This window comes from Myxocyprinus asiaticus, chromosome 20, assembly GCF_019703515.2.
Source record: "Myxocyprinus asiaticus isolate MX2 ecotype Aquarium Trade chromosome 20, UBuf_Myxa_2, whole genome shotgun sequence".
Lineage (NCBI taxonomy): Eukaryota > Metazoa > Chordata > Actinopteri > Cypriniformes > Catostomidae > Myxocyprinus > Myxocyprinus asiaticus.
The window spans coordinates 37,119,906-37,134,418 of NC_059363.1; the positions used below are offsets into that span (position 1 = coordinate 37,119,906).

A 14,513-nucleotide genomic window follows, 5' to 3' on the forward strand; every position below is an offset into this window, starting at 1 on the left:
GCAGGGCGGAGGCGGCTTGTCCAGCAGCACTGTAGGCTTTAGCCGTCAGGGACGACGTGAGCCTACAGGGCTTGGACGAGAGCTTAGGGCATCCACGCCAGGTGGCGGTGCTCTGCGGGCATAGGTGCACCGTGAGCGCCTTTATCCACCGAGGGATTGCCGAATAGCCCTTGGCCGCCCCACCATCGAGGGTAGTGAGGGCGGGGAAGCTGAAAAGATCGGGACCGGGAAGTAAAAAGTGCCTCCTGCGACCTTGTCAGCTCTACATGCACTTCCGGGAAGAAAGGAACGGGGACGGTGCGTGGCTTTGAGCGGCGCTGCGAGCCCAGGAACCAATCACCAAGCCGCGAGGGTTCAGGGAAGAGCAGTGAGTTCCACTCTAGCCAATGCTCGTGGCTGCCCGGGAAGGCATGTCGTCATCTCCGCGTCAGCCTGAAGGGAGGAGCCCAGCTGAGGCTTCCGACTGGACGAACCTGCTCTCCGATGCTGCGCTCGAGAGCTCATCACTTTCACGGGCTCCAAATAAGAGGTCGAACTCGCCATGAGACGAGCCGGCGGACTCATCCGGAAGCCCGATCGGGGCAGACGAGCGTGCTGGGGAATGGGAGGTCCGCGGGGGGATACCCAGCGGAGGTGGTCCCATTGGGGTCCCCAATACCGCAACGTTGCCATGGACATATTCTCGCAATGAGAACATGACCATCCACGAACGCTGTCTCCGCGTGAGCAGTGCCCAGACATGTAAGACAGCGATCGTGACCGTCAGAAGGCGAGAGATAACGAGCGCAACCAGGAATAACACACAATCGGAAAAGCATCTTTAGAAAGACCCGTCTTTAAAAAGACGTTTCGTGTGTGCCGCTCTTTTAGAGAAATATACTCTTTTAGAGAAATATACTCTTTTATTTCTGCCGAAGCGCCCAGGGGCATTCTCTGCAGTGCACCAGTGCAGAGGGTGGAGAAGCCGCTGAAATGCGCCGTCAGATCCAGGAGAGGTGAATGAACAGTAGTATTTAGCTAAGTGAGCATGACCGTTCGGCTCCGAAGAGAAAATCTGAATGAGTGGTTGCATACCAGCTACTTTTATACCCGTATGTCCAGGGGAGTGGCATGCAAATACCACTCGCCAATTTTCATTGGCCTTTTATCAAAGACCAGAGGTGTCTCGGGCTCCCAAGAATGACCCCTAGTGTCACTACATCGACACAACGTCGAGTGAGTTACAGATAGGGAACCCCCATTCTAGTCTAATAAAAACATGATGAAAAGTGCATTTGCCATTCAGCTGTTTTTTGAATATAAAATACCAGTAAAATATTACATCTTAGTAATCTGATGATATTAGACAATGCTGCACAAAGAATTTTAATAATTTTCATTTTGTTTCTAGTACTAAATATTTAACTTCTCAATAAAAACACCCTTAAAACGATTTAAAAGGTTTTCTGATTAACAAAATTGTCTTGCTTAGATCTGTCTGCAAAGATAAAAACATTTTGCCAAGGAATATTCAAGATATATTCTTAGAAAACAAGTTCATATCTTAATAAATAATGTTTCTTCATGGTGCAGCATCTAACTTTCGGGCACATGTGACATTTACAGTCTTATCTCTTCTAAAACAGTTTCTCGTACTGTTAAACGCAGTAATCACATGTCTGGATGGTGAAATGCATATAGTAATTTTATGCAGGTAAGGATATGCATAGTAAAAACAGGTGTTGTACACTCCATATATGGTTATTTTGGGGAGGAGACGGGGTGGGGAATGAATCATGTGCATGTACACACAATCTTCCGCTAGCTGGGATTTATTAAGGGAACTATGCGCAGGTACTGAATTTTTTTGTGCATACGCAAAATATGACTTTTGTGCTTACGCACACTTTTAGGGAAAAATCCAAGCAGAGTTTTATACATGAGGCCCCTGGAAACTGTGAGATTGCTTTAGGGATGAGCCCATTAGCCCCTGCTGGTGCCAAAAAGTTTCCCCATTGACGGCCATCCTAAAATAACAATGTATTTTGAATTTTTTTTCTAAGCAACATAAATCACAAGTATTTCCGTATGTGAATGCAGAAGTTTTACCAGTATCATATTGTTGATGGTGGGCTCTTAAAAGCAAGAAATTGACTATCCCTATTTCCTATCTGTTGCCATTGACATGTGATCAGTCCTGTGATACCGGGTGCCGGCATTGAGTACCCATGAGTAAAGATAGCAGCCTTCAGTTTGTGTACTTCCCTGGGGTCCTGCGCCAGCTGAGTATTGACATACATGGGGTTGCTAATGGATTGCTCTCTCTAGGTATAGTAGAACTCTTTGGGTTGCCTTAATCCCTGTAAAGGTCCAGCTATGAAAAATTACTATTGTCATCTTGAGCAGTACAATGGCATCCAACCCCAGGCTGCTGGTAACCCCAGGCTAAAGACTGTCCTAGTGATAAGTGATAAGATTGTGGCATTTTATAGCACTGTGACGTAAAAAATTGCGTAAACAAACTTCGTCAACATTGCCAAATTTCATGTGGTGATAAATACAGATTCTAAAGATTCTAAGTTTCTCTTTGTGTAAGTGTGTTTTGTGTTAAGGCCACCACATTTCACTGTTCTTCAACTAAATCAGATGGCATTGGATTCACTATGTGGGTGTTTACCACTATTTCTCAGCTTTGGCATGGCAGCAGACTCTTTTATCCTGTTTTTATTAGTTTCCACATTAGAACAGGGAGCCATATCAATACGAAATCTGCACACTTTACCTAGAGCGACAGCCTATGATTGCACAGTAAAATAAAAAAGCTGTCAGACTATGTTTTTTCAGTATTTTATACCCAGAGCCTTTCATTTCACCCATGGGGCCCAGACCTCATAAAATCGCCCAGTGCTACAATTATGACAATGCCAGTTGCTCAGTGATGGTTTGGTGTTTCCCTAACGAGTGAAATGAACTGCGTAGCTTCCCAGCAACATGAGTGGAATGCTCCAATACATCTCAAAGGAATTTTGTGTGCCAACATTGCAGTTTGGATGGAGATATTGAAATTCTGGACTGTAGACAAAGGGAAATATTATGAACAACTTGCCGTGAGTGGCCAAAGATTTAGATATATATTAATCATGCAGTGGTCCAATTGACTATACATTTCCGTGTTTGAAACATGGAAGTAAACAATAGCAGGGTAAATGGCGCAGCTGGTAGACAAAGACAAAATGGGAGAACATAGCAAATGTCATTACAGAGTTCCATTTATTTACAACAGTATAATAAAAAAAAATACACTAGGATACCAAGAAATGGCTTGACGAGCAGTGTGTTCTGTACTGTTCTAATGTATTTTCTAGTGATGTAAGTTTGGGTGGGACAAATCAAAGGGTTCATCCCTTTAAAAAACTAGAATAATAACAATATAGCCATGTAACCATTTTATACAGTGCAGTTCATTCTTGTGAGCACACAATTTATATTCAGAATTGGCATATCACATTTCTCGCATATATTAGAATAAGACTATTCAAACTAGCCTGCTAGCCAGTGGAAAAAACAAAAACAAAACAAGAAGATAATCACACTCACTCTTGTAATTTAAGAAATATCCCTCATAATAGCATATTTTATGCATTAAAAGACAAATCTCTATTTTAATGGTATCAATAATCTTGAATGTTGCTAAAGCCAGTCAGCGAAAGTTATGTGATGACACTGTATACTCCACTGTAACTCCATTGCCATCGACACTGAAATGAAAGTGGAAATTCTTCATGTAATTAACATGAAAAAGTCCATTATATGTTAATCCTAATGTGTTTAAATTGTAATTTTTACTAAGCTTGCAAATGAACTAATCTCAATGGCAACCTATAGTCTGCATCAAATCTTGGCTTATGGTCTGGGCACAACCTGACACTAAAGTATTATAAATATAAATGGCAGCTGTTTTAGTAACAACCAACCTAGTCTCATTGAAAGAACGTTACTATAACTACATTTTTGCAAACTGACTTATACATGCCCAATTCCTTGTTCCTCTTCTGTCACTTATTCGATGATGTGTCGATGTAGTGACACTAGGGGTAGCCCTTGGGAGCCCCAAACACCTCTGATCTCTGAGAAAAAGCCAATGGGAATTGGCGAGTGGAGTTTGCATGCCACTCCCCCAGACATACGATTATAAAAGGAGCTGGCTTGCAACCACTCATTCAGATTTGTTCTTCGGAGCCGAGCGGTTGTGTTCAGCAAGCTGAATTACTCTGCCGATCCATTCACCACTATATCGAGTGAAGCTGTTGGATTTATGGAGCATTACAGTGGTTTCTCCCCCTCTTGCACCGGCGTTGTGCAGAGAACGCCCCTGGGCGCTTCAGCAGCTAAAAGAGTATATTCTTTCCCCGTAAAGAGTATATTTTCTACTAATAGAGTGGCACTTACGAAAGCATCTTTTTCAAGATGTATTTTCGTTTGTGTATTATTCCTGGTTGCGGTCGCTATCTCTCCGCTTCTGACGGCCATGATCGCTGTCTCACATGTTTGGGTGCTTCCCACGTGGAGACATCTTTCGTGGATGGTTCGTGTCCTCATTGCGAGAACATGACCATGGCAACATTGCGGTCGCGGCTTTCTTTCATCAAAGGGAAAGCCATCCCAGTGGCTCCCCGCCTCGGTCCTTCTACCTACGGGTATGACGCAGAGACAGTTAGCACTGGGGGTGATTTGGGGACCTCAATGGGAGCTTCTCCGCTGGGACACCCCCCTCAGACCTCCCATTCCCCAGCATGCTTGTGTGCGCGGTCGGGCTCTGGGATGAGACCGCAGGCTTGTCTCAGGGCGAGTTTGCAATCTCATTCGGAGCTCGCGAAGAGGATGAGTTATTGATAGCAGCATCGGAGAGCAGGTTCGTCCAGTCCAGCATGGAGAACTCGGCTGGGCTCCCACCCTCAGATGCGGTAGCCCAGTCGCAGGCTGATGCAGAACTGGCAGCCATGCTTGCCCGGGCGGCTGCGAGCGTCGGACTGGAGTAGAATCCTCCACTCCCCCCTGAACGCTCGCAGCTCGACGATTGGTTCCTGGGCCCAGAGCGCTGCTCACGGCCGCACCCTGCCCCGGTACCTTTCTTCCCGGAGGTGCATGATGAGCTCACGCGATCGTGGTGGGCACCTTTTACTGCCCAGTCTGCGGGCTCCTCCATTCTCACTACCCTCGATGGTGGGGCTGCCAAGGGATACTCAGCGATTCCTCAGGTGGATCAGGCCGTCACGGTGCACTTGTACCCACAGAGCGCCGCCACCTGGTGGAACCATCCGAGAATCCCGTCCAAGGCCTGTAGGCTTACATCATCTAGCAGCTAAGGCCTACGGTGCTGCTGGACAGGCCACCTCTGCCCTGCATACCATGGCTCTCTAGCAAGTGCATCAAGCCAAGGCACTCAAAGAACTGCACGAGGGTAGTCCTGACACGGGATTGATGCATGAGCTGCGCTCGGCGACCGATCTCACCCTCCGGGCGACGAAGGTCACAGCGCGGTCTCTCAGGCAGGCGATGTCCACCCTGGTTGTCCAGGAGCACCACCTTTGGCTCAACCTGGTCAGATCAAGGGAGGCTGAAAAGGTACGATTCCTTGACACCCCCATCTCCAAGGTTGGCCTATACGGCGACACCATCGGAGAATTTGCCCGGCAGTTTTCGACAGCGAGGAAGCAGACAGAGGCCATCCAACATATCCTGCCCTGACACGGCTCAAGATCCTGCAACCCGTCTGCTCATCGCCAAGGGCGTCCCCCTGCGGTGACAACACCAGCTCTGCCACAGCCCGCCGCAGCAGGCCGGTCCTGGAGTGGAGCCACCTGCAGGAAGCAGACACCACCCGTCTCACGGCCGGCCGCCAAGAACCCAAGGAAGGCTTCGAAGTGCAGCCCAGGAAGTCAGAGACCTACTACACAGGAGCTGGTAAGAGCACCACTCCTTCCCCCGGTGGAGGGCCGGGCAGAGAATCCTTATTTACCTTTTCTTATCATTTGACGCACGCCCAAAGGGCTGCGGTACCCACATTTTCAAGAAAAGAGCGGTTTCCTCACTTCCTGGGTCACACAGTGAGCATCCACGGCCGTCGTTATCACGACCACCGGACAACCTTTCTTTTTGGCAGGTACAGCGCCTTGGAGGTGGGCTCCCCCATGCGCCCAGCTGTGGCACAATCCCATCCTAGACATGACGGTCACGATGGGTCGCGAGGACAATTCCCCTCCTCCCCGTCCCAGACCGCTCCTATGGTGGGTGTACAGAGCCAGGTAAGTGCTTCGATGTCCCTGGACTCAGCACGGCCACCATTGGCACCTCAGGCTCCTCCCCCCCACCCGCCGGTACATCCGACGAGATTGTCACCTTGGTCCCCCTCGCTCGGAGCTTGGGGGCGTGGTTCGCACTCCCCAATCCATCACGGTGGCTGATCAGGACCATCCGACTCGGCTTCGCCAGGCGCCCGCCCAGGTTCAACGGCATCTACTTCACTTCGGTGAAACGCGAGAAAATCACTGCCTTGCGCACGGAGATCTAATCCCTTCTACGGAAGGACACAATTGAGCCTGTTCCTCCAGCCGAGATGAGGAAGGGGTTTTACAGCCCCTACTTCATCGTACCCAAAAAAGGCAGTGGGTTGCAGCCAATCTTGGACCTGCGAGTTCTGAACCGGACCTTGCACAGACTCCCGTTCAAGATGCTGATGCAAAAATGCATTTTGGTGAGCATCCGTCATCAAGATTGGTTTGCGGCGGTAGGCCTGAAGGACGCGTACTTCCATGTCTTGGTTCTACCTCGACACAGACCCTTCCTGCAGTTTGCTTTCGAGGGCCGGGCGTACCAGTACAAGGTCTTCCCCTTCGGTCTGTCCCTGTCACCTCACGCCTTCACGAAGGCAGCCCTTGCCCCGTTAGGGGAAGTCGGCGTTCGCATCCTCAACTATCTCGATGAATGGCTGATTCTAGCTTTTGCCGTTGATCCAGGGCAAGCACGTGTTGGTCCGGATGGACAACATGGCAATGGTAGTGTACATCAACCACCAAGGCGGTGTGCGCTCTCGTCGCATGTCACAACTCGCCCGCTGTCTCCTCCTCTGGAGTCAGCAGCAACTCAAGTTGTTGCGAGCCACTCACATCCCGGGCAACCTCAACAGCACAGTGGATGTGCTGTCACAGCAGGTCATGCTCAGGGGAGAGTGGAGACTCCACCCCCAGGTGGTCCAGCTGATTTGGAGTTGATTCTGTCAAGCACAGGTGGACCTGTTGGCTTCCCGAGAATCCTCCCACTGCCCACTCTGGTATGCCCTGACCGAGGCTCCCCTCAGCACAGATGTGCTGGCACACAGCTGGCCCCCAGGGCTACGCAAGTATGCATTCCCCCCAGTGAGCCTACTTGCACAGATGTTGTGCAAGGTCAGGGAGGACAAGGAGCAGGTCATCCTAGTAGTACCTTACTGGCCCACCCAGACTTGGTTCTCGGACCTCACGCTCCTTGCGACAGCCTCCCCGGCGAATTCCCCTGAGGAAGGACCTTCTTTCTCAGGGACTGAGCACCATCTGGCACCCACGACCAGACCTCTGGAACCTCCATGTCTGGCCCTTGGACGGGACGCAGAAGACCTAAGTGGCCTACCACCTGCAGTGGTAGACACAATCACTCAGGCCAGGGCTCCCTTTATGAGGCGCCTATATGCCCTGAAGTGGCGTCTGTTCGCTAAGTTCTTCCTCATGCGAAGATCCCCTGAGATGCGCAGTCGGATCAGTGCTTTTCTTCCTGCAGGAGAGGCTGGAGGGGCGGCTCTCCCCCTCCACCTTAAAGGTGTATGTAGCTGCTATATCGACACATCACGATGCAGTAGATGGTAAGTATTTAGGGAAGCACGACTTGATCGTCAGGTTCCTGAGTGGCGCTAGGAGGTTAAACCCCCCCAGATTGCGTCTCACCCCTCGTGGGACCTCTCTGTGGTCCTTCGGGGCCTACAGGAAGCTCCATTTGAGCCCCTGGAGTCAGTGGAGTTAAAGGCACGCTCTTTGAAGACTTCCCTCCTGACTGCGCTCACTTCCATCAAGAGGGTAGGGGACCTGCAGACGTTCTCTGTCAGCGAAACGTGTCTGGAGTTTGGTCCGGGTTACTCTCATGTGATCCTGAGACCCCGACCGGGCTATGTGCCCAAGGTTCCCACGACCCTGTTTAGGGATCAGATGGTGAACCTGAAAGCGCTGCCCCAGGAGGAGGCAGACCCAGCCTTGGTGTTGCTGTGTCCGGTGCGTGCTTTGCACATCCATTTGGATTGCACGCAGAGCTTTAGGAGCTCCAAGCAGCTCTTTGTCTGCTTTGGTGGACAGCGGAAAGGGAGCGCTGTCTCCAAACAGAGGATCACCCACTGGGTCATTGACGCAATTGCTATGGCATATCACACCCAGGACGTGCCGCCCCCCTTGGGGCTACGAGGCCACTCTACTAGGAGTGTGGCGGCCTCCTGGGCTCTGACCAATGGCACCTCTTTAGCAGACATCTGCAGAGCAGTGGGCTGGGCAACACCCAACACCTTTGCAAAATTCTATAATCTCCATGTTGAGCCGGTCTCGTCCCGTGTGTTGTCAGGTATGAACAGGTAAGTTGCGGGTCAGCTGGCCAGGTGTACTGCTTGCGCATAGTGCCTTTCCCCTCCCCTGAGGTGAAGACGTGCGCTTTTTACCCCCAGTCATGTTCACGAAGTCATGGACCCTGGATGTCCTTCCTCCTTAGCCCTGTGGCAGGTGAGTTTATGGAGAAACTCGCTGCTGGCCCAGTACATGTGCTAACTAGGCCCTGTACTGGGGTAGGTGCTCCACATGCGCTGGTTGCCCATATATAACCCTGTGTGATGTATCTTCTGAAGAAAAAAAAAGTTTCCCTGTTGGAAAACTGCATCTTCCTTGGGCAAAGATCTCTCTGCCCCCAGTCACCATGTTTGTAGAACTCCTCCCCCCTTGGGTAGGACCTACCACGGGACTTCTCCATATGAGATGCTTCCAACAAGACTCGGTAAGACCATGTGACATATTTCCACTCAAATGCCCCCCCCCGGGTGGGGTGTGGTCTCCGCAGTGTCCTCCCCTTGGGAGGGACACCCCCCAACAAACGGACCCTAAATGGCCACCAGCTGAACGATTTTGTTCCTTTTGGGGAGAAAAAAGAGAAGAGGCCACGGCTGGGTCAGCTGGTCCCTAATTTAGGGCAGTCGACTTGTCCCCGAGGTGCAGGGGACCGTTTGACGCCTGTAAGAGTGTTGGGGGAGGTTACGTGATGGCCAGGTGCTCTGGCAACTCGGAAGACCTCGGTTCAAGACCAGTCAAGTACACAAGCTGAAACGTGAAACGAGTGGAATAGAGGCAACACAAGATGACGTGGTTGCTTCAGAAAATGTGCTTAAATGTGTAATTTCTCTCTTTTTTTAACCCTATTGGTTAGGTTTAGGTGTTGGTTAAGGGCTTTGTTTACCTCTCATTTGATTTTAGATCACTATTGGTTAGGTTTAGGTTAAGTTTTAGATTTAGATTAGAGAGGTACGTTTTACTCATTAAAACCTCCATCTAATATTCACTTTAAAATCCTTGTCAGATTATGACACCATTTCAGTCCCTTTTGGCACCCCCACTGGACATTTCACATGGAAACTGCAGCCAAACATGTTACTATTTTTTGCAAAAATGTTGCCACGGTCAGGTAATGTTAATGAGAACAGACTGGAAACTACAGGGAGGGACCGAAGGTGAGAATAGGCCCGCAACGGTTGACCAAAAGTGAAAGATAAAAATGGCCACGGGCACAACAGGGGATGAAAAACACAGAGGGGGACAAACGCTAAAAGCGAAAACGATCGAGGGACACCAAACAAACTAAATGCCTAGTGTGTCTCCAGACATTTAAGCACCACAGCTCCCCACATAGGGTTACTTACTCATTACATGACACAAAGCACACATATAAAAGGCTTCATATGACATTCCACATAATAGACACTAACAGTGGGCAGGAAACAGCTCTGACTTTCAGATCCATCTGAACTCCATCAGACCTCAGGGTATAAACAAGCTCAGACTACTAGCACACAACAGAGCTTGCATATGTGATCTGACACACAGAGCTGAGATGCTAATGTGGATGACACTGGTCTAACTCTGGCTCGCGTCATCTCCCGATCTTGTTACCCCCCTCTTCCTTCTTATCATTTTCTGCCCTAATCAATAAAGTAAAAAAAAAATTCATTTTTTTAATTAAAAGATGAACAGACTAACCCAGATGGTCACAAAATAAGCTTCTAAAATAAAATACACAAACACCACTTTTCTTTAGAACATGCAAAAATCTAGTTTTGTGACACTGTCACTCTATAAAATGTAATATAAAGCTAAACACAACTTCTCTTCAAGGTCTTAAGACAGTATTTTTAGACTTTTGGATCTGGTTTACTGCAGACCAACCTTTCAAGTAAAAATTGGATATGGAGTTATATTGATGTATATGGAGAGAGATGACGCAGCTGTTTCATGCTTTTCCCAGCAAATTTGAAATGAAACTTATCTGCTGAGTGACGGTTCTCCCTGAAGCAAAGGATTATATTCCCCCACAGTTTAAGCATTAAGGAATCTTGCCTTCAGTCCACCAACCATGACTTGCCTAGTGCAGTGTCTGCTGTAGCTGTCATCCACATTGGAATTAAAACTTGGCTTGACTATTTGCACACCTAATTAAACACTAACATACAGTATAGGGGCATCACTGCAGCATGTTTGTTGTGTTTATTTAGAGTCCCACAGACACCATACACCAACCCCTAACCCTAAACCTAACCCTGCCCTTCACTTACAAAAATGTACCATGATTTTACGACAGTAGCCATAGTATCACCATGGTATTTTGTAGTAAAATCATAGTAACCACAAAAATAAACCTGGTGACTATATTAACCTCATATTACTGTAGTAACACCATGGTTAATTGCATTAAAACTATGGCTTTCACCGAAAAACAGAACAAAAACAAAACATGGTTACTACAATATTACTATAGCAAAGTCATGGTTAATTTTACCTGGATCAAAACTTTATCTCAAATTGCTGCGAGGAAATCAACCTTATATTCATTTTTTATTTATTTTTATAAGCAGTGTTTAAGGAAGTGATAAGAGTAGAGACAGGAAACAGGATGGGAAAAAGTGGGACAAAAGGTGGAATCGAACACGGGTCATCACACAAGAAAAGCACATCCACACCATCGTTACCCTCCACGCCACTGCAGTGACACTAGGGGCACATATTGTCTGCCATTTCTGTTTTCACCAGACTATTGGAGTGCAAATTGCCATGCTGTGTGGCAGTTGCTATTTACACATAGTGCGAAGATGTTTTTGGTTGCTATTTACAGTACACTTAGTGAAAATAGCATTTATCACTATTTGCTGAGTGCACAGGCTAACCAAAACTGGACAGTTAAAGACTGGAAAAACAGCCTGGTCTGATGAATCTCGATTTCTGCTGAGGGTACACATATGGTAGGCCCTCTGCAGCCTCAGCTTTCTGTTTTTGGCTGACAGAAGTGGAACCTGCTGTGATCTTCCGTGTTGTAGCCCATCCGCCTCAAGGTTCGACGTGTTGTGCATTCTGAGATGCTATTCTGCTCACTACAATTGTACATTATCTGAGTTATCATAGCGTTTCTGTCAGCTCGAACCAGTCTGGCCATTCTCTGTTGACCTCTCTCATCAACAAGGTATTTCCATCCACAGACCTGGTGCTCACTGGATGTTTTTTTTTTTTTTTTTTAGAAACCATTCTGAGTAAACTCTAGAGACTGTTGCACGTGAAAATCCCAGGAGATCATCAGTTACAGAAATACTCAAACCAGCCCATCTGGTACCAAAAATCATGCACAGATGAAATCATTGAGATCACAAATTTTCCCCATTCTGATGGTATATGTGAACATTAACTGAAGATCCTGACCCATATTTGCATGATTGGATGCATTGCACTGCTGCCACATGAATAAGTGCTGTAGGTGTACAGGTGTACCTAATAAAGTGGTTGGTGAGTGTAGGCCTATGCAGTGTGTGAAACAGTGCATCTATGTTGCAAGTGAGCGGTGCAACATGTTAGAACTTGATCCTATTATAATCAACAATTTAATGAACAAAGTAATCAATGGCACAACATCTATACTGGGCAAATTATGTTAGGCGGACAAACAATTGTTCAATATATACCACTTTAAATAAAAAGAACAACAGTAAGATAGGCATATAATTAATGTTCTGGTAGAGTGCAATACTTTCTAGAAAAAGTAACAATGTTTTTTTTATTTAAATCACTTTAAAAAAATGTATTACAGTACTGAATTATTCTTAATAAATGTACCGTTGCTCAACACTGTGGTGCAACATGCAGGCGAGGCATGTTGAAGTATTACCTACTCGTCTTTTCTGGTCCTGTCTATGTATTCTCTATACGTACACACGGAAGGAAGGAAGGAAGAAAGGAAGGAAGGAAGGAAAGACGGACCATTAAACAACCACCATTTATTATATGTGTCATACAGTACAAACATTGATGAACAATGGTTGGAATTATAAAATATTGTTATTATTTTATTTATGACTGATCCCTTAACTATTTCCTTAATATAGCATTGTTTGCTTTATACTTTGTTCTTTATGTAACACAAAACTTTCCTCTTTTTTGTGCTTGAGAAACTAAGCATGCATTCTCAGAGGTATGCTTTGAACAGATCAGCTTCTTCCCTCCTGTTGCCTTGAACGGGAGGACAGATAATAACCCTGCGACAGGGTGCATCATGGGAAGAAGCCTGCAATGGGGAGCACAGATTGTGATGAATGACATCAACTCTAGTCAGAGTGGTGCGGGAAGTTTCATGGGAGTAGATGAGTATTTTTAAAGCGATGATTAAGGGATGGAGATGAGAGGTAGCATTTTTCACAGAGTCCCAGTATTGTCTAAGAGGCTACGTGTGGGGGAAAGGGGTGATTTGTCTTCACAGGAAGTTGACAATAGGAACAATGCGGGAGCTCATGTGGCTTGTCATTGTAATTAAGAAACATGAACTTGGCTCTTGACACCCTTGGTGGTGGTTGTTTGGTTTTGCAGAGTTTAGTTTTGTGTATTATGTCCAATAAGTAGAAGTATAATGTGTTTCATAATTAAACAGATTCAGTCTAGATGTGTTGTACTGGATAGATATTTAGCATACCTTTGAAGAAACCACTAGAATATTTCTTTCTGTCGTTGATTTTATTCCATTGAGTTTTTAAAGTATTCACAAGCCTTTTTGGACACATTTCTCTCACTTTTTCAGGTTGAAATGTATTAGTAAGTTATTTATTTTTATACCCATGTGTGTAAGACCAGTACTCATGAGGCTCTATTGTATTGCATTCATGTAGGTTGAATGAGATACCTGTTTGCATCCGTTTTTCTAATAATATCCATTTGCAGCTTATATGGATAATATGTAAGGTATGATTGACTCTACCACTATGATCATTTTCAATCATTTATCAGTCTAATGTGGGTATGACATGTATCTCAAGTGTCCATTAATATTAAATAAGACTGGAATCAGTTATTCCACATATACAGTATCATGGTTACCATATGTACATGCGATTATCTCAACTCGACTTTTTTCAGGCATTCATCCCTACCACGAATATGAATCTTCAGCCCAAGCCACAGTTACTAGTTGGAAAACTTTGTAACAATTCGGAAAGAACATGGCGAAGTGATGGGATGGGGTGGCATGGTGTATTGGGCTAGTGTTTGAAGTGGGCCAAATGAAAATCACATAAAGGGTGATAAAGAAGAATCTAGAATTTGGCTCACATCAAACACTAGCCCAATACACCATGCCACCCCATCCCATCACTTTGCCATGTTCTTTCCGAAATGTTACGAAGTTTTCCAAGCTAGAAGAAAAATCCTCATAAAAATACAAAGATGTCTGCGAAAACAAAACCAATATATTGCAATTAATGTATCTGGTTACTTGAGCTACAGTTTAAAAAAAAAAATTAAATAATAATTTATAAATACAAATAATAATAAAATTATATATAATTTTATATATAATTATATATATATATATACATATATATATATATATATATATATATATATATATATATATATATATATATATGAATGTCTAAGCATTATAGCAAAATAGCAAATCAAGTTGCATTTATTTTATAGAAAGACAGCCCAAGCACGCTTGGCAAAACATTTCACGAAAAGAAATTTGTTAGGTTTCACATTATAACATAAAAATGTTTTGTTCAGAATTAAGGAAAAAAAAGTGGACTCTTTTTGGTTGTCAAACATTAGTGAAACATATCACACACACAGATGTGACCTACACCTGTGGTTATTCTGCTAGGGCACATGTATGAACTTGAGGGGAGCTGATTTCATGCATCCACTATAAATGTCCTGCAGATCAGTTGG

The 14,513-nt window shown here is 45.8% G+C and overlaps 1 protein-coding gene across 1 annotated transcript in view; it reads left to right on the top strand.

The window, feature by feature from the left end:
• The window catches only part of LOC127411211 (ALK tyrosine kinase receptor-like), a 710,256-nt gene that overhangs the window by 634,751 nt on the left and 60,992 nt on the right, over positions 1–14,513 (top strand). The gene's annotated exons all lie outside the window — the stretch shown is intronic.